At 34.0% G+C, this 20,610-nt stretch overlaps 1 protein-coding gene and 1 non-coding gene across 3 annotated transcripts in view; both read left to right on the top strand.

Moving 5' to 3' along the window:
- Positions 1-20,610, top strand: part of LOC127873977 (actin, cytoplasmic-like) — a 387,026-nt gene that overhangs the window by 292,866 nt on the left and 73,550 nt on the right. The window lies entirely within an intron of this gene.
- Positions 359-431, top strand: Trnai-aau (transfer RNA isoleucine (anticodon AAU)). The gene has a single exon. It is a non-coding gene; the product is annotated as a tRNA-Ile (tRNA).

The following is a 20,610-nucleotide window of genomic DNA, read 5'->3' as shown; positions in this document are numbered from 1 at the left end:
TAGCATAATATCAACAATCAATCTGTATTTTGACTTGCTTATATGCTGTATATTTTGCCATGCTTTCAATGTTCATTTTTCAAGAATAAAAATGTTTCTTTGCATTAATCTTTCCGTTTTTACACATGTTTCACGTCGTTTTTTCCACGTTGAATTCGGTTTGATTTTAAACTCGAGAGCTGCAAGAAGGATACACAGAATTCATACCCGGTAGGTTTGTGTTTGTTGTGTTTGTATTTTGTTCTGTTTTTTTACCTTAAATTGTTTAATAAATTAATAATCGTGAATGAAAATATTCTCATTTTTGCTGGGAAACATTTAACGTTTAAAATCTAATAAATTGATTCATGTATTATGCGGCCAGTTAACTCAGTTGGTTAGAGTGTCGTATTAATAATGCGGAGACGTGGGTTCGACCCCCACACTGGCCAATATTACTATTCTTCACGAATGTTACATAGCGAAAATCAGGATTTTTTCTTAATTTAAATCTAAAATGAAATTTGTTTTCACTCTTGTTACTTGTACCAACAATTATGTAAATACAATTTAAGAAAATCAAAAGATGCATTGTAGTAATTACAGTATCATCATAAAGACACTTGATTCTTTCCCCTAAAAAATAATGAAGTAACCGATTTTTTTGTTCTGTTTAATTTTAATTATCGCATGAAAGTTTTACAGATGAACATTTATCAATTTTAGATTAGCCATGGCAGAAGCACAACCATGCTTCGAGGAACCTCAAAATGATAAAAATTTGACGATACAAAAACTAATGCAGTTGAGAGCGAATTGTAAAAGCGATATGGAATGTTCAAATATTCTCATAGAAAAATATAACTTCAACGCAAATAATAGGGATAGCCTAAGGAGAAAAATTTCAAAATGCTGTGAAAAAGTTAAATTACTAAAGAAGAACAAAAGTAAAAAACTGAGTCTAGGTGACTACCTATCATCTGAATTTGTGTTGACTGATAAATCAGAATCCATTGCAGGGTCATTTGAAAATGAACGACAACAAGAATTAGCTAAAAAAATCTTAAACCAAACAAAAAGTGTTGTTGAAGAAAATAGGCAAATGAAAAGAAGCTATGCAGAGCTTGAGCTTGAACATGAAAATCTTGAACATAAAGTAGATGATCTTACAATCAAATTAAATCTGGCAATTTCAGCTTTAACAAAAGCAAGTGAAGACTATCAAATTAGAGTTAATGACAATGAAGAATCAAATAAAACAATTAAAGAAAGTGAGTTGAAGTTTCAAAATCAATCAGAGACTGTAAAAAAACTAAGTGAAAAATTAATAGAAACCCAGATAAAATTATCAAAGAGCAATTTACGAAATGTTAACAAAAAACTGAAAAGAAGGGATGAAACGGTAGATTTATTGAAAAGTAAAGTTTCTGAAATTCAATCAGAGAACAAAAAATTGAGATCTGATTTAAGTGAAAAAGAGGAGGCATTGCGTTTAGAAAATGAGACAAAATCTGAAATGAAGACTCAGAAACATCAACTGCAAAAGAGTATATCCAAATTAAGAAAACAAGTGGATCATTTGAAAGCTAGTGTAAAAGACATGAAGCAAGAACACGAAGAAAAGACTTGTAAATTTGAAAATGAAATTGATCAAAAATCTAAAGAAATAGAACAACTAAAAAATGTCTTTGATATTTTAGAGTCTGAATCAGTTCAAACTTTTTGTGAGGGCAAATATACTAATGAAGTTAGGGAATGTTGTATGTCTTTACTTACGGAATGTAATGTAAGCATGAACAAGCTGTCAGATATAATTAAAACTGTTTTGTTTACCTTTACAGGGAAAGTCCCTGAAAGACTTCCAAGTAAAGCGCTGTTAAGTTGGATGATGGCTGAAGCTAAAATGGTTGCATCGCGACAGGTAGCACAGGCCATGTTGGAGGAGTTCGATCCTTTATCAAAGTCGGGCAATGTTTTACATCAAGATGCAACCACCAAGTTTCATGACCATTATGAAGGTGCCCAAGTGATATTAAAAAATGGTAAGTCATTGACCATCGGCCTTAGACAAGTAGCTGGTGGGGATGGCTTGTCATATAGTAATGTTTTTCAAGAAATGGTTTCTGACTTGTCTGAGTCCCTTGGTAAAGGTACGGAAGAAAATAGGGCTAAATTGATTTGTTCTATAAAAAGTTTTATGAGCGATCAATGCGCCACAAATAATGTGTTCAACGAAAATATTGAAACTTTGAGGAACACCCTTATTCCGGCATTTGTGCAAAATTACGACAAATTATCTGAAGATGAAAAGAAATCAATATCTGAAATGGGCCATTTTTCATGCAGGTTGCATTTGTTGGCAAATTTTGGCACGGAAGCAGACAAAGCACTGTCTAGTTTTGAACACATTGTTTGTGATGGCAAAAATCCTCATTCATTCAATAGTAATGAAAGCGGGTCTATTCGTTTAGCACGCACCGCGGCTAAAGCCTTTACCAAGAGAGGGTCAGACAAGGCAGGTGTCCATAGTTATTTTGAAACCTACATGAAGGGAAAAGATGAACGTAATCAATTAGTGACGTTTCATGGTCATAGGATTAATGTTGTATTTCATGATTGTGCTGCCGTCTACCACCATAGCAAAGATATTGAATCATTTTTAAATGATTGGCCAGACAAAAATGGTCTTTTAAAATCAGTTCATTTTGATGTTAAGGAGCCTGCATACCTTGCTGGGTGCAGAGCTATGGGCATTCTTGACAAATTAGTAACAGGCCCTTTTTGGCGCATTCTCGAACAAACTGGGTCAATACTATCACTCAATGATGACCTATTACAACTAAAACTGACTTTGACAAATTGGGCCCAGGATGGTAAAATACCATTGTCAGGTGAATCTATGTTCGATGAAAATAATGTTCCTATTATAAAGGATGAAGTATATCATTCACTTTTTAAGGAAACAAATGATCCATCTCTTGATGCCCTGACTGTTCTAGCCTTAGAACTGCTGTGTGCTCAATTGCTCATTTTGCTTGAAAGGCAGGCCAAGACCCAACTACCTGAAGGAAAGTATCATAATCCAAATGAGGATCTAATTGAAATGGCTTCCAATGTCCCCAAAACAAATGCAATCTCTGAAAGAGATATGGCTGTCCTGGACAACTTACTTAGAGCCAAACCAGCATCATCAACTTTAACATTGGAAGCAATAGTTATGTGCACAAAAAACAAACCTTTTTCATGGCTTAGATCACTGGATGAACCAACCCGAAATGAAATTCTAAATGATGCAAGAGAAATGGCGGTATCAGTTAAGAAAACATTTCGCGAAAGAAAGGAAAAGCTCGAACAGGACATGAAATCAAAATTAAGGGCAAAACAATTGAAAGTTGAAGCTAAAGAAAATAAGGAAAAACATTCAAAAATCGAATTGAGTAGAGAGATTTCAAAATATGGAGGACCTTGGGGGTTAAAAGAGTTGGAAAATGCTCAAAACACATTGGAAAAAACTGAATTCAGAAAAGCAATTTTAATCCAAATAAAATTCCACAAGTCAGTTCTAAGGTCAAAAGGTCGAAAAGAATTATTTCAGGAGACATGTCAGAAACGTAAATATTCAGATGCAGAAATTGTAAATAATTTGAAAGAAATTTTAGAACAAAACGATATAAACAACATTGATACCGAAGAAATAAAGCCCGGTTTGTTTTACAAAGACCTAGATGAATCAAGATTGCAAATTAATGTAAAGAAGAACGAACTTACTGAAACACTGTTTAAAGCTAGAGAAAAAAGGAAACTTGATCAACAGAAAAAAACACTGCCAGAGTATATAGAAAATCCAAATAAACTAGTTGGGAAAAATATTCAACACAAATGTGTTGAAAATGGATCTGAAATGTGGTTCAATGCAAAAGTATTATCTGTGAAACAGGTGAACAAAGACACAATTAAAACAGAGTACAATGTCCAATATGAAGAGGACAAGGACAGTATCTGGTTCTTCCCTCTGTTGATAGATCTGAAAAAAGGGGACCTGATGATTATTTAGAACTATTGTGAAATGGCGAGGAGTACATGTTTCTATAGAATTTTACATCATTTCAAATGATGTAGAATTCTATAGAAACATGTACTTCCTGCATTACATATTGCATTCATTTTATTGATCCTTTGCCTTTTGTATGTACATGTCAAAATGATCCATGAAGCAATATATTATTACACTACATAGCCTGGCCTTTCAGAAAATTTAATCATTTATATAGTTTTGTTCAAATTCTAATTTTATGTATTATCCAGCGGCCATTTTGTTGATTTTTATGTTTCCTCATGTCAAAATGATCAAAGAAGTCACATCTTATTACTCTCCATAAGATGACCTTTACAAACATGTATACATTTATATAGGTATAAACTTCTTTGATCAAATTCAAATTTTATATACGAATAATGTGGCGGCGGCCATCTTGGCGGCCATTTTGTCCGCCATTTTGTTTCCAGATGTCAAAATGAGCGATTTAAGTATTTTTTCATAATCCTCCTAGCATGACGTTTCGAAAAATGTATACAGGTTTAGTTTAAAGTGCCTGGTTCTCATCCTAATTGTTGTGTCAGTATTATTTTGCGGCCATCTTGGCAGCCATTTTGGCGGCCATTTTGTTGTCACGTGCCAAAATTAACTTAAAAGTAATTTATTAAAATGCGAAATGTCACAACCTTTCCAAAAATGTATACATTTACATAGTTTTAAAACACTACCAGGTGCCTATTTTGAGAAATGAATTAAATTTATGACATTTTATTAAAAAATGGTGCCATGTACTATATATGCTTATATAAGAGAATTTGTCACACATTTTGTATAAACCCGCAGACTTTAAAGTTGCATATCTTTTGAACCGGTTATCCGATTTCAATGAAATAAAAAGTATTTTGATCTGTTATCCCTGTTGTTTCATTATCTAAAACAAAATATGTATTCCATTCGCTTTAAAAAAAGTGACTGAACACCCTAAAATTTATGAGAATTTAATCCGATTCCATTTTTGTTCAAAGATTTGTAATGTGTCATTACTGAGGGCTATTTCTTTCTCAATCTGGATTTTTAGTTTAAGACTATGGACAAAACAATTAAAATTTGGTACTTGTTTTTTGTACTTCATGTTTAAGATAAAATATTTCATCAATATAACCATAAAATTCACAATATTATTACAGTCTATTGATTTCAATGAGTTAATTCCGAAACTTACACTTAAGAAAGAAAGTTTAACGTTTAGTTGATGTTGTTCAAGAAAAGATATTAATTGATTCCAAATAGACTGTATGTGTTTGCACTCCCAAAAAAGATGTTCTATAGTTTCAATGTTTTCACTGCAGAAGTCACACAGATTTGAGTTAGATAATTTGCATTTAAAGAGATATTTATTTGTAGCTATAATTCTATGGATGTATTTATGTTGAAAATTTCTCAGTATGCTTTCAATGGTTGCTTTATATGGCATGGTAAATATGTGTTTCCAATTAAGTTCCTTTTCTCCAAAAAGGACTTGCCATTTATTTTGGATTTTGGAGTTTTCTGTAGGGTTTTTTATTTGTAGTGTGTAAAATATTTTATTTGTTTTGTTTTTTCTTCCAAGTATGTTTTCTACAAATGTTGTTTGAGTACATGGAGTATTATTTGTATTGATTTCAGATTTAATATGTATGGGTATGCTTTTGATTAGTGTGTAGTACTTCAGAAAATTATTTGAAGGTATTCCGTATATGTAGCATATATTATCAAAAAAGTAGAAATCCTTAATTCTGTAGTCAAATAATTGGTCGACATATTTAATGCTTCGTTCAAACCAGTCTTTATAGAAAAACGTCCTATCGTTTGAAGTTATGTCTTTATTGTTCCATAAAATTGTTTTACTGCTGGTTTGGGTTTCTAAGTTATGAGTGACATCACTCCACGCTGATAGAACATCAGACAGAAATATGTTTTCGTTTGCAATTTCATGTAAGATAGTATTGCTGATGTTACATTCAAAGAGTAAGGAGTCACCATATTTTTTTAGGATTTTCTGGTAGAATAATTTCCATTTACTCGTATTGGTATTATCTAGGTATCTTTTAACCCAGCTGCATTTGATTGCATTCAAGAATGAGTCAATGTTCGTTAATTGGATACCTCCATTTTCTACAGATTGAATTAACTGAGTTCTTTTTATTTTATCAGGCTTACCGTCCCATATGAAATTAAATATTGCTGATTTTATATCGTTAATAACATCATTTGGTGGATTTGGGAGAACTGTTAATACATATATTAATTTAGGGAGTGCAAACGTTTTCAATACTGTGTTTTTTCCGATTAGTGTAAGTTTACGATGATGCCATGATTTTAAGCAGTTTTTAAAATTCTGTAATTTAGGTAGTATGTTTTTAAGAACTGTGTCCTTTTCATTATTTGTGAAAGTAATTCCTAATGTTGCGGCTTCATCGGATGTCCAATTAAATTTCATTTCTTTTTTATATTGAACATTACTTTGTTTTAATTTACCTACTCGTAGCACAGTACATTTACTTTTGTTTAGTTTAAGACCCGATGTCATTCCGTAAAGGGTTAGCGCCTCTATTAGGTTATGGAAAGAATCGTAATTGTCGTTTAAAAAATAAGTGGCATCGTCAGCAAATAGGGATTGTTTGATTTCTTCGTCAGGTTCTAGTGATATGCCTTTTATGTGTTTATATGATTGGATGTGATGTGATAGATACTCGATGCAAATAATAAATAGCGATGATGAGAGTGGACATCCTTGTCGAACCCCTCGTTCGATGTTAAAACTGTTTGAAAAGAAGCCATTGTTAATGATTATACTGTTAATATCGGTATAGAATAGTTTGACCCATTGAATGAGACTTTCACCAAAGTTCATATTTTCTAAGCAAGAGAACATAAATGAATGATCAAGCGAATCGAATGCCTTTTCAAAGTCTGCAAAGAATATTAGACCAGGATTATTTGAATTGTTGAAATAGTTTATGCATTCTTGGATAAGACGAACGTTTTCACCAATGTAACGTCCTTTTATGAAACCAGATTGAGATTTTGAAATGATTGATGGTAAGATTTTTTTTATTCTGTTTGCTATACTTTTAGTTGCAATTTTATAATCATTGTTTAGTAAACTAATCGGGCGCCAGTTTGATAAGGATTCTAAGTTTTTTCCAGGTTTTGGAATAAGTGATATAATACCTTGTTTTTGTAGCGTAGTTAAGTTTTCGTTGTTAAATGAATAGTTTAGTGAATTAATTAGATGTGTTTTTATATCATTCCAGAATATTTTATAAAATTCGATTGTGATGCCATCAGATCCTGGGCTTTTGTTATTTTGCATTTCTTTTAGGGCTAATCCACATTCATATTCATTAAGCAATCCGTCGCACAGTTGTTTTTCCTCCTGGTTTAAAGCGTGATGTGTATTTTTAAAAAGGGTGTTATTTTCAACATTTTTTCGTTTATAGAGGGTTTCGAAAAATAAACGTTGTTCTTCTAGTATTTGAGTTCTGTTTGTTATATCTTTGCCATTGACTACTAATTTGTGTACAGTTTTTTGTTCACTTCTACGTTTTTCAATGTTTGCGAAATATTTTGTATTTTTTTCATTGTGTTCAACATGCTGTGCACGCGCTCTTAGTATTATTCCATTTAGATGTGTATGATAGATTCCATCTAATATTTGTTTTTTTATTGTTATTTCATTTTCAATGTCGGTGGTATCATTTGTGTTTGTTTGATGCAATTGTTTTTCAAGTGTTTCAATGTTTTTGATGGTTTCAGTTTCAAGTTTGTGTGTTTCTTTTTGTGTAAATGATGTGTATCTAATTGTTGTGTTACGTATATTTCCTTTAATTACTTCCCATAAGGTGTTTGGGTTTGCATCTTTATTATTTTGAACTGTATTTAATATTTCCTGTTTTTTTGTGTTTGATATTGTGTATCTAATAAGATGCTGTTATTAATTTTAAAGTATCCTGGGCCTCTTTCAGGTTGTATATTGTGCAGTTTAAGTTCAACTAGAGAGTGGTCAGTCATAAATCCTGGTTTTATGTTACACGTGTCGATAATGTTGCAAAGAGATTCAGGTATTAAAAAATAGTCTAATCTACAACATATTGTTGGTTTTGTGTTTGAGTGCCAGGTGAATTTGCTTTCGTTTGGATATATTGTACGCCAGATGTCTATCATATTGTAGTTTTCAATTATGTCATTTAAAATGTTTCTATTTTTAGTATGGGTATAAAGGTTTCCATTATTTTTATCTAATAATTGGTTCAGGACATTATTGAAATCACCACCGATTATAATAATATTTTTATCTTGGTTATTAATTATAAAGGATTGTAATGTTTCGTAAAATGTGGAATCGTCTATGTTAGGGCCGTAGACGTTGATTAATGTTATTTGTGTTTCGTGTATTTTTATATCTATACTTGCTTGTCTTCCAATTATTATTTCGTTAAAGTTATCGACTGTGATCCCTATATTATTTTTTATCAGAAAGACAATGCCATGTTTATTAGTATGTTGTCCACTGAGATAGATGTCTCCGTCCCATTCGTCCTTTAAGGTTTGTGCTAAAGTATGTGTCAAGTGACTTTCTTGTAATAGGCATATACTATAATTATTTTCGTCTAACCATTTGAAGATTTTAATTCGTTTATCTTTATTATTTAGCCCTTTTACATTCAAAGTACATAATTTAATCATTTAAAGAGGTGAAGGGAAATGTAAGTGATAATTTGTGTGTGCTTGTCCAGTTAGTTCTATTTCAAAACATGTCCAGTTGGTTTCTATTTTAAGATATATGCATATAACTTATCAATATATTAATATATTTATTATGGTAGTATGAAATTTAATAATTATAGAATAAACAATGATTTATTCATGACATTGACATTCGTACTCAGTGTACATCGTAACCGACTATTTAAAAGTAATAATAGGCTTTGACATAAGTCAAAGCATTGCCCCCTTCTATAGAAATTGGTCCCCAATTAGAAAAGTACTATTTGTATGGTAGTATGTAACCGAACCTTTTCTTTATTTTTCCATCTTAGAGTTAATAACTATACTTTCAGTTCCGTTTCCGGCATTTCCGTTTTACAAATTTAAAGAAAATGGCGACAGCATTTTAAGCTGCAACTTATCCATTAAAATCCGGCTTTTTGAAGATGTTTTTTTTTTATCAATCACCATCAACTACGAATAGTAAGTGAGCAATATATTATATGACTGCTTTTTGTATGCAATATAACCAATAATGGACACATTTCTTTGTTTGAAACAACCTTTATCATAAATTCATAATCAAACACAATCACACATATAGACTCATCATGCATTCACAATTATCTAATAAATTAAAAGGTAACTCATTTATAGCGTTTTCACTTATTTCTACAACGAATTTTTATTGGTATGCATTATATAGTTTGAAATAACGTATAGTGTAATGCATGTACTTTTTTGCTTTAGTATAACGGTTATTAAGTTAAGACAAATATTGTTAAGTACCCTTCCCACTAATATATGCTGAAAACAATTCATGGACAGAGAGATTAACTTAGTGTTAGGAATGAATGTATGTCAATATATAAATAAAAGGTTTGACCAGCAATTGTCTAGGGCTAATACCTTAAATAATCATTTAACTACCAATACAAAAAATCGTACTTGCGATACGTTCTTAAATATATAATATAGGTTAATATTTTTAATACAATGTTTTATATTTTAAAACGTTGGTGAGCAGCAAACTCGAATCAATCTGGAGTACTGATAATTATGGATTCATGTATGTGAGCAACAACATATGCTATACAATATTGAACATTAAAATAATATAAAAAGAATTAAGTACTACACATGAGGGCAGGATACATTACCCATAAAAAGTTTTAAAGCATCAAATTACATGCACTTGTTTATAGACATTCTTAATTTTGATATTCATTTTATTTAGTGTATGCTTAACTAAAATAATCAGCACAAAGCGATGTCAACTACTTACTAACATGAAAGCTTCATAATAAATTGCAGTAACAAAAATATATATGATGATATATAACATAAGGCAATTACTAAGGCAATACTCCCATAATGGCAAACTAGCACAAACTACACAAAATCTACACTAAAACATGAATATGGTAAACGAGTTGTAAACATGTGAAACTAATCCTGTAAGGCGAATGCTCAACATATATTTAAAAATGCAAATCATAAAAGTTCAGTCTATAACTATTTAAACTGCTAAATCGCTAAAATAAAAATTAAATTTGACATCAATTAGTTATGCAACATAATTATCTCCACATCAAATAACCAAGATCAGCAAACCGATAGCCAGGAGCAGAACCACATGCATGGGTTAATCAAAACAACAAAGCACTAGTAGTTAATGGATACTTTAACGACAAAACATTTAACAAAGAAACGGGGTTCATTGATGGTATGGTGTCACGTCTTTCTTTCTCAATGCAACAGCAGGTAACGATTCTGAAGTAAATAATTGTATATTTCTATCTTAAATTCATTTTCGCCCTCCCATATAACCGTTGAAACCAACTTTTTTGTAGAAAAAGAAGAACCTTTCAGACCAATAAAAGAATTTAAGCTCTTAAGACATTAAACTATGTTCAATACAACTGAGGCTTTTTCTGCAGTATGGACAAATACCTTTATACAGAAATTAGAAAAGTTTGCACACATAAAATTGTCATAATTATCTAATTTAACTGCTAAAATAAACACCCATACATTCAGTGATTTACATATGTCCATACATACACATTCGCTTAAAATTTGGATTTTAATTATACAAAAATAACTTGTTTCGCATGGATCACATATTTAATAAGGATAGTCTTTTAATGTGGACGCAAATCAATGTTAGCTTGATTAGCCACAAAGTGCAATGCATGGCTCAAAGCAAATGAAAATGTTTGACCCAACTCCTCTACTTCAATTTCCAAACCTCCGAGGCGAACCATAGATATAGCTGTTATCCGTGTTTCGTTTGAATTATTCATAAACACAAAATTTTCCAACAATCGCGTTAGACAAACCACAGACCCGCTGTCTCCTTCGACTGCAAACGTTTCATCTGACCCAGGTAAGCTTTCTATCAAAACATAGCAGCATTCAGGTGGTTGTGGGGGTCCAGGTAATGCTGGCGCTGGCAATTCCATATCCACAGACGCAATTATTCCAAATTTCAAATCTGAATCACCGCGGCCATATTTAACAAGAGTGCCAAACTGTCACAAGATACGCCCGTTTTAAGGCTTTGGACAACTTGATAACTTTACCATGACCCATATTTTAACTTGACCTTCATAATCATCTAGACACCACTTCTGACCAAAGTTGGTGAAGATTTGATGAAAACTACTAAAATTAGAAAGCGGACATCATGCTTAATGCTTGAAATGCACTAAGTGACCTCGTGACCTAGTTTTTAACCTGGCATGACCCATATTTGAACTTGACCTACATGTAGATATTGTCTAGACACAACTTCTGACCAAATTTGGTGAAGATCGGATGAAAACTATTTGAATTAGAGAGCGGAAACTGCTGTGGACACCGCCCACCTGCCCGCCCGCTGCCAAGGTGAAACTATAATACGTCCCGTTTTTTTAAAACGGGCGTATAAAAATTGATTTTAGGTTGATGACAATGATAAACAGTTGCCTTTCTATAGTACCCATGCACAGTGAAAAACTCATGTACCTGTGGAAATCATGATTAGATTGAAGGAAAAATGAAACTTACCAATAAACATGTTGTTAAAAATAACTCGTTTCAAAAATCGCGAAAAAAATAAACCCGATGAAAATATCGCAAAATAAAACTGGATAAAAATATTGCATAAAAATATTGCATGTGTTAATCGGTTGCATGTCTCCAATCAGACCTGACTGATATATTATCTATATACTACCTCTGACCAAGTTTGGTGAATTCAACTTGAACTAGAGCTTTGTCACTGAATGTGACTTATACCCCCATACCACTTTGACGCAGGATAAAAAGTTGTTTAAAAGTTTCGGATGAATACAATTTGAATTAGAGTCCGGACAAAGTGGCGCCGTTGAAAATGCACTAATTGACCCTATGACCTAGTTCTTGACCCGACATGACCCATATTCGAACTTGACCTAGATATCAACTAGATGCAACTACTGACCAAGTTTGGTAAAGATCGGATGAATACAATTTGAATAAGAGTCCGGACAAAGTGGCGCTGTTGAAAATGGACTAATTGACCCTATGACCTAGTTTTTTACCTGGCATGACCCATATTCGAACTTGGCCTAGATATCAACTAGATGCAACTACTGACCAAGTTTGGTGAAGATAAGATTTATACAATTTGAATTAGAGTCCGGACAAAGTAAAATGCACTAATTGACCCTTTGACCTAGTTTTTGACCCAGCATGACCCATATTCGGACTTGACCTAGATATCAACTAGATGCAACTACTGACCAAGTTTGGTGAAGATCGAATGAATACAATTTGAATTAGAGTCCGGACAAAGTGGCGCCGTTGAAAATGCACTAATTGACCCTATGACCTAGTTTTTGACCCGGCATGACCCATATTCGAACTTGGCCTATATATCAACTAGATGCAACTGCTGACCAAGTTTGGTGAAGATCGGATGAATACAATTTGAAATAGAGTCCGGACAAAGTGGCCCCTTTGAAAATGCACTTATTGACCCTATGACCTAGTTTTTGACCCGGCATGACCCATATTCGAACTTGGCCTAGATATCAACTAGATGCAACTGCTGACCAAGTTTGGTGAAGATCGGATGAATACAATTTGAATTAGAGTCCGGACAAAGTGATGCCTTCCGCCCGCCGCCCGCCCGCCGCCCGCCCGCCCGCCAAGGGGTTTCACATAATACGTCTTTTTTGACCCAGCATGACCCATATTCGGACTTGACCTAGATATCAACTAGATGCAACTACTGACCAAGTTTGGTGAAGATCGGATGAATACAATTTGAATTAGAGTCCGGACAAAGTGGCGCCGTTGAAAATGCACTAATTGACCCTATGACCTAGTTTTTGACCCGGCATGACCCATATTCGAACTTGGCCTATATATCAACTAGATGCAACTGCTGACCAAGTTTGGTGAAGATCGGATGAATACAATTTGAAATAGAGTCCGGACAAAGTGGCCCCTTTGAAAATGCACTTATTGACCCTATGACCTAGTTTTTGACCCGGCATGACCCATATTCGAACTTGGCCTAGATATCAACTAGATGCAACTGCTGACCAAGTTTGGTGAAGATCGGATGAATACAATTTGAATTAGATTCCGGACAAAGTGATGCCTTCCGCCCGCCGCCCGCCCGCCGCCCGCCCGCCCGCCAAGGGGTTTCACATAATACGTCCCGTATTTTATACGGGCGTATAAAAACGTTCATAAATACAATATTCGTTCCTTGTGCATTCCAGACCTCCCAACGTCTCTTTGACCCGTCCTCATCTCTCATAGCTATCTCGCACAAACTTTGAACATCATCATTGATTTTCAATGCTGCAAAGTCAATTATATATGAACGAACGGTCAGATCAGGAACACTTTTCGCAAACAAGTTCATATTGCCATCGCTTCCTCTGATATACACATTTTGCTCATCTTCTGAGTTATCGAGCAAATGAGCACATGTAAGACCGTATTTTCTGTCATGATGATCCTTCACAAACGCCCCGACTATGCCTTCGCTATGCGATTGAATGATATTGCCGTTTTCGTACTGAATGTTGGCAAAGGGGGTTGGACGTTTTGTCACTTTCTTTACGAACCACGGAAAGTTGCAAGCATTGCGGCGCATTACTTCATTTATTTCTGAGCGAACATTTTTCTCTTGTTCATCCTCACTATCTGGTTCCAGATATACTGTAAATTGGTTGAAGACTGTTCCAATGCAATAAACCCCTTTAGTCCTGAAAATAAACGAACAAAACTGAACGAGACAAAATCAGCAATCAAGGCTTAAGTCATATAATAGTATCTTTATTACTGTCAATGGTCTTGATGACACTAACGTTTGGAACACCAGTTAACTAAATCTGAAGCAACATTTATTTGTGTGATACGTCTGGATAGTCCATATATCCGCGTCTCATGGTAGATGATCCGATGACAGATGCGTTAGCAAGCGTTCCTTATCTAGCGTATAGGGAGCTGGTGAGAAACGGGTGAGTATGTAAGTTGTAATTGGATTTACCAGGTAACTATTTCCATTCGTATACGTTTGAACTTGAGGTATAGTGCACAATCGAGTGAAACTAAGGTCTGACATATGCTCGGGTCATAGAGTCAAACAGCAGTACCGGTACGTTGAAAGTGTAAACGCACACAAAAGGATTAAGTGTCTTTCAAAACCCCTAAAACATTTTTTAGCAAAACCGACAGTTCATCTATGTGCATACATGACCGTCATAGTTACCTTAAAATTTCTTGACGAACTGTTGGTGAAATGACCGGGCTCTCTTTTAGCTCATGTATCTTTTCTCCGAAACTTGACTGTTTCAAGTAGCTGTTTATCTCAAACGACATCTTCGTACAAATTGATGCCCTCCTGGCATATTCTTTTTCTAGGTTTTGACGAAGAGACAATATGTCTTTTATGACTGATCTCAATAAGTTGTTTATTTTCTGTTTAAGAACCTGTTTGAGATCCTGTTTGAGATCCTTGTGTATTTTCTGAGTGTGTTCCAATGTCTTAATTTCCTCTTCTATTCTCTTGATTTCTAAAAGTAAATCTATGCTAGAAGGTGTTATTTGTTTTGTGAATTCTTCTTCAAAATTTGCCTCAACAAGGAGAGCCTGCGTGACGTATGATGGTATGGAGAGTTTTTCATAAGTCGTAAAAAGAACAAGACATTTTATAATTCTTGCTAGACTCAACAAACCCTCGCGTCCAATGTTCTCTTTACTGCCGTGAGTGAAGCGTGCAGGCAAAGTTTCTTTTTCCATGGCACGTATGCCTGCCCCGATTCGGCCAATGGTTTTGTGTGTAGAATTGAATTTCTTATCATCAAAATTTGTAGTTTTCATATTGCCCCATTGTTCACTTTGAATAAACAATTTCAAGCATTCAGCCACCACTGAAAATGCTTCATACAACAGTTTCTCAAAATAATCTGAAATTGCAAGTGGAATTATGGTGGTGCCATCCACTTCGAATAACGCCGATGCTGACATATCCCACCTAGGTGGACGGCATTTCAGCCGTTTATCAACATCGTATTAAAGCTGTGAACGTTGTTCAGGTGAAGGGTTCTCGGACAGATTGAAGGCAACGAACAAAAAACATTCTTCAAAAGCGGGAATGCTGTTAAAAGCTTCAAGACTATCGTGCAGACTCTGCAATGTTTCAAAAGGATGCAATAAGGATAAATACCGTGTATGACAATAAATAAAGAAAATATGCTATTATCAAGTTCCTCTCCTGTTGGTGCAGCTGCAATTTTGCTTTGTGATTACCATATTAGGACAGTCTCTGGAATTCTCGATTCATAACCATTAGTCAAACGATAAAACAAAAAAATTAAACAGAAATTTATTTGAACTCTTGTAATTGATACGACTTCTTCAAATTGGTAATATATCTTCCAAAAACAAAAACGGACAATGTTTATGCATTCATTAATACTTACTGCATTACAAATTAACATTCGAACGTTATTTCAGTTTAACTGACGTTATTTAATACCTCAGTGAAGTGTGGTTCACGAACATATCCCCCTATATAACACAGGCAAACGCGCGTCTTGGAACCTTTCTTGTCACGACATTTATCTGTTGACTCCGGTAGCGAGGTTTGGTCGACAATAAAACGTTTTGTTGGGAGTACGGAGTTTGCAATTATTTGATCTTCAATGTCAGCTTCAAACAGATTGTATATTGCTTGAAGATGGTCTCGTATCTTCCATTGCACCGATCCTGAATAAATGGCATTGTTTATATGCTAATTGATACATGCACAGATTTAATTCACTTACTAATTGCTTGATGGTTTAGGTCACAGTAAGCATTCATCATACATTAAAGCTCACATAATATCATAATACAAAAAGTCATTTCACCATTTTAATGGATATACTTTGTATATATTTTGTCATACATATGTGCATTATCTATGCAATTATGATAGTAAATGAGTTGTTGCAAGTGAAAAACAGAAAACGAAGGCACACGTATGTTATATATCCCTCACATAACCAGAAAACACCAATCTCTAGTCATTTAAAAATAGTGTTTCCAAAATTCATGGCAGACTGGAAAGACAAACATTGAGCATAAACATTTTCTATGATGTATCCTAAATCGAAAACCGACAAATAGTTAAGTTTTACTGCACAAGGAGAATTTTAGAAGTTGCATAAACTTATGAAACATATAAAACGTATTTATAACTATCATAAACTGAATTATCAATAAAACGTAGTACATGTTTTGTAAACGAAAGCACTAAGGCCCGAGATAGTTCTTATTGCTCAGTTCATATTGCTCACCCAATCGTTGATATTTAGAATAACATAGTTTTCATATAGAATAATTCATTTGTCAAAACGTATGTCCAAGTATCTGAAATGATAGCTAGTTCATAATAAACTCGTATCGTAACAAACAAATGTTTATAGGGTACCTCCACAGATCAGGAAGAAAAAGCTCAAGGAATAGTCGAAATTTTAATACGATTTCTTTATATTTAAAACAGGGGAACTTTTCATATGGCGGATAAATGGACTTGTTCACATTTTTGTTAGTTGTTTTATGTCATTTAATGTATTTATTAAAAACACTGTAATATTTGGATGGGCTAAAATAATGATAGTAGAAAAAAACGTTGATTAAAAACGTTTGTCTTACGCGGAAAGCGAAACCTCTTTAAGTAATCCTCAGGGCGGAGTAAAATGTAACCCCATGGCGAATTATTGAAGCAAATTTTATAGAGGACCACCATACGATGTCACATACCAAATATTAAACACCGACAATAGCAGTTTTATAGAAGAAGATTTTTAGAAGTTATTTACTTTCTATTGTCTATATAAATCTTGGATACCTTGGGCATGGCCAGTTTGAATAACCAGGGGATTATTTGACCAAAATCATCAGCGGACTACAAGACGATGTTAAACGCCAATACAATCCCCTGACCCTTGTGGTTTGACGTTTTTGAAGTTCTCGTTTTTTAACCTAGTTTTAGCTATGGTGGCCAACATATGCAAAGGACTGGAATGAGTCGAACAACTTTGAAAGAGTCATCCAATGGTCATTCCATTCCTGTGAAGTTTCGTGAAATCCGCCAGGCGGTAAAGGAGGAGCAGTCGTTATAATATCAAGTAAGCTCACGCACGCAGGGGCAAATGTATGGACTGACGGAAGACGGACATGACGGTATCTTGAAAGCTCCCCATTAGCACTATGTGCCCAGGTAGGCTAAAACAGATGCATTTTTGCAAATAAGCACTCTGTCTCATATGGGAAGAATATGTTTTAGAAAACAAAAATATACATGAAACAGTGATCCTTACTTACCAGCTATTCTTTCAAATCGTGGTTGCAGGCTCAAAAATCGATTCCGGAAGAGCTGAACCCTGGGGTAAACACACCATGTTGGATACACAGTCCAAGTTTTAACTTCTGCCATTGTAGGCTCGTGTTAAAATGTATCAGAGAGGCGTCAGCATTTTCAAATGTTTCAATGGATATGCATAATTCTGAAATACATTTTTGGAGTAAAGAATATATTAAAATAAAAAATATACATTGTGAATGCATACATTATTGTGAAGTATGTGAGAAAATTTTAATAGTATTTACAACTGATTAATTTTAAGCTTAAATGAAGTTTAACGAAAAAAAACACAACAAATTCAGTCATTAATTAAATATGTATATATGTGAAGTTTGCATATTTATAATATAAACACCTTTTACGATTATTACCCTTTAAACAACATCAATTATGTAACATTTATTAATATGTATTTTGAGGAATATAAAGCACGTGCACTTATATTTCGTTCTGATGCAGATGTGTAATTTTTGCATACATCGTGTTCAAAATAGCATAATTATGGTAACAAGTGTGATATGTGTTAACAATATAAATTTATGTCAAGCAAACAAAATTTACTAAAGATGACCTAATTGCAATTTTAAGGTTCACTGCAGGTCCCTTTTTTAAATAAATACGCGAAGATATCGATATGTGAAATTCACTTTAAAGATCAAAATCAAACTCACCTTTTCTTGTTTAAGTAGTATCTGCTTTTTTATAAATATAACTGACGTAAACTAATAAAATATGATCAGCTACTTTTTATTTCGAGATGGAATTCCCAAATATTAAATATAGATATGCAATCGCAATCTCCACGCAGAGTTGTTTAATTGTACGATAAATCGTGCAAAAACTTGCGAGTTTTAATGCAACTCGTTAAAACTATTTTATTGCCCATTAACGCAGATGGAATCATTCCACGCACTTTACAAATGTAAACAATTGAACATAATGTTTATTGAGTGACGTTAGGAATTGCTTCGACGTGTGTATGTATGTTGGTTTCTTAACATCAAAAAAACATATCAATTTTATAATAATGAATTAAGACTGATATAAGATATCATGGTATGAGATGGTTTTCTTTAATGCAGTGAATGCAATGTAACCGTCGTGCAAGAGATTGTTTAGTATACTTTAACCTCAATGATGAACGCTTGGTATGATCATAACATGAATGAGACGCTTTCATAACAATAGTCCGTTCTGAGCCCAACACAGAGGTGAATGTAATGTGATCGTCGTGATGCAATCGTGATACATCGACTATCAACGGAACCTCCGTACGATAGATGCATGTAATAAATCGTCTGTTGATCCAGAGCGACGCTTCGATGTCAAGTGAAATATGAGCCTATTTACCAATTGTGTACATGGATTGCAGGTTGTCTACACTGGATTATGATAACGTTTCCATGTCTCAAGAATATAAATATCTCATAGTCAACGTTTACCTTACATTTCCGGAAGAAGACTTCGCACAGCTTAGGGGGCAGGGGATATATTTTTGACCAAATTTCGAGTTCCGAAAGGCCGCAAACAGTCAAATCCATTGCATCAAAACAGAAAGTGACACAAGAAAGCCTTTTTTTGTAAGTGTCATAGCATAGGCAATATACATTGAAAATACAACCAAAGACAAGGCTGGCTTCTTCACTTGTGAAACTATGACCCTTGATCTTTCCCCCCACCCACCTCATTTTTAATGAAAAATTGAGAAATTTGACCCATTTCATGGCATGCACAGAACATTCAAACAGAATGCAATCCTAGTTTTGGCTTCATTACTCATTAATTTCATCCCTGTGCTTTGTTTATTTGCCTAGAAAAGTGTCTCCCATACGTTTAGATTTTTCACAATTTACCTTCAAAGTTTTGTTCTGTTTCTGCAGCGTGAAATATTGACTTCCGACAAAAGTGAAAACCTCCTTTTTGAAGATTCAAAATTTCCTTGCTAGGGAGCTGTAGCTAGTTGTAATGTTTTTTTCCAAAATTTTGAGACATTCTTTCTACAACCTAACACAAGAAATACATCTTATAAATACCTAATTGATTTTTAAAGACCATAGATAACACCTACCCTAAAGATATGTAACTTTCATGGACCCCCCTTTCACTGATATATCCCCTGCCACCTTATGTATATACACTTATAGCATCTACTCCCGACCGAGTTGTACACCATTTAGATTTAACACGTATAGGGGTACGACTAAAGTGCGTATATGACTAATATCCGCGGATTTGACTTTACAGAGCGAATATGAACAGATAACGGCTTTTTTACGGTTTTCCTTCAAATGTTTTAAATGCAACTCGTTCTATGATAAAAATTACACTTAATACATGAATATTGTTACGATCGACTGAATTTTTAGCCGAGCTTTGATCTGGTTTCCCCGTAACTCTTAGTATTCGCATGGGAACCATCCTTGTTTTTAGTACTCAGTTCCAGTCCTTCATTGTTATAGAATGGTCGATATTTATTAAAGGCCCTATAAAATGGACATCTCCAATTATTATGCATATAAACTGGTCTAATTTTTACCGGATTTTAGTTACTTGTGCATAAAAAATGCTAATTACACAGCTTAGACGAAACGTTGACAAGAATTATGGAAGATATACCCATTTAATTGGAAGAAATGTTAACAACTTTGCAAATGTAGCCTCAAAGCGGTGACGTATGCTAAAAATAGCCGAAAGAAAATTTAAAAAACTTTTTACCAGCAGAAAGTAGCTTATTAGATCTATACAAAAGTTTTAACCATTTAGAAGAGACCTGCTTTGTGAGTGATACCGGAAAACGTTGAAAATCAACGATATATTTTTGGTGACCTGAGTCACTTTCACTTTCCCGAGTACACAGCGATGTAAATAAACTGATTGTTTGTAAACACAATTGACTTGGAGGACACTGTATTTGAGCTCAAAACCAGTTGTATTACAGTGGTGTACGGGT

The sequence above is a fragment of the Dreissena polymorpha genome, chromosome 3 (genome assembly GCF_020536995.1).
Source record: "Dreissena polymorpha isolate Duluth1 chromosome 3, UMN_Dpol_1.0, whole genome shotgun sequence".
Classification (NCBI taxonomy): Eukaryota; Metazoa; Mollusca; class Bivalvia; order Myida; family Dreissenidae; genus Dreissena; species Dreissena polymorpha.
Note: the sequence above shows the minus strand (reverse complement) of the source record. Positions and strands in the feature narration are given on the sequence as shown.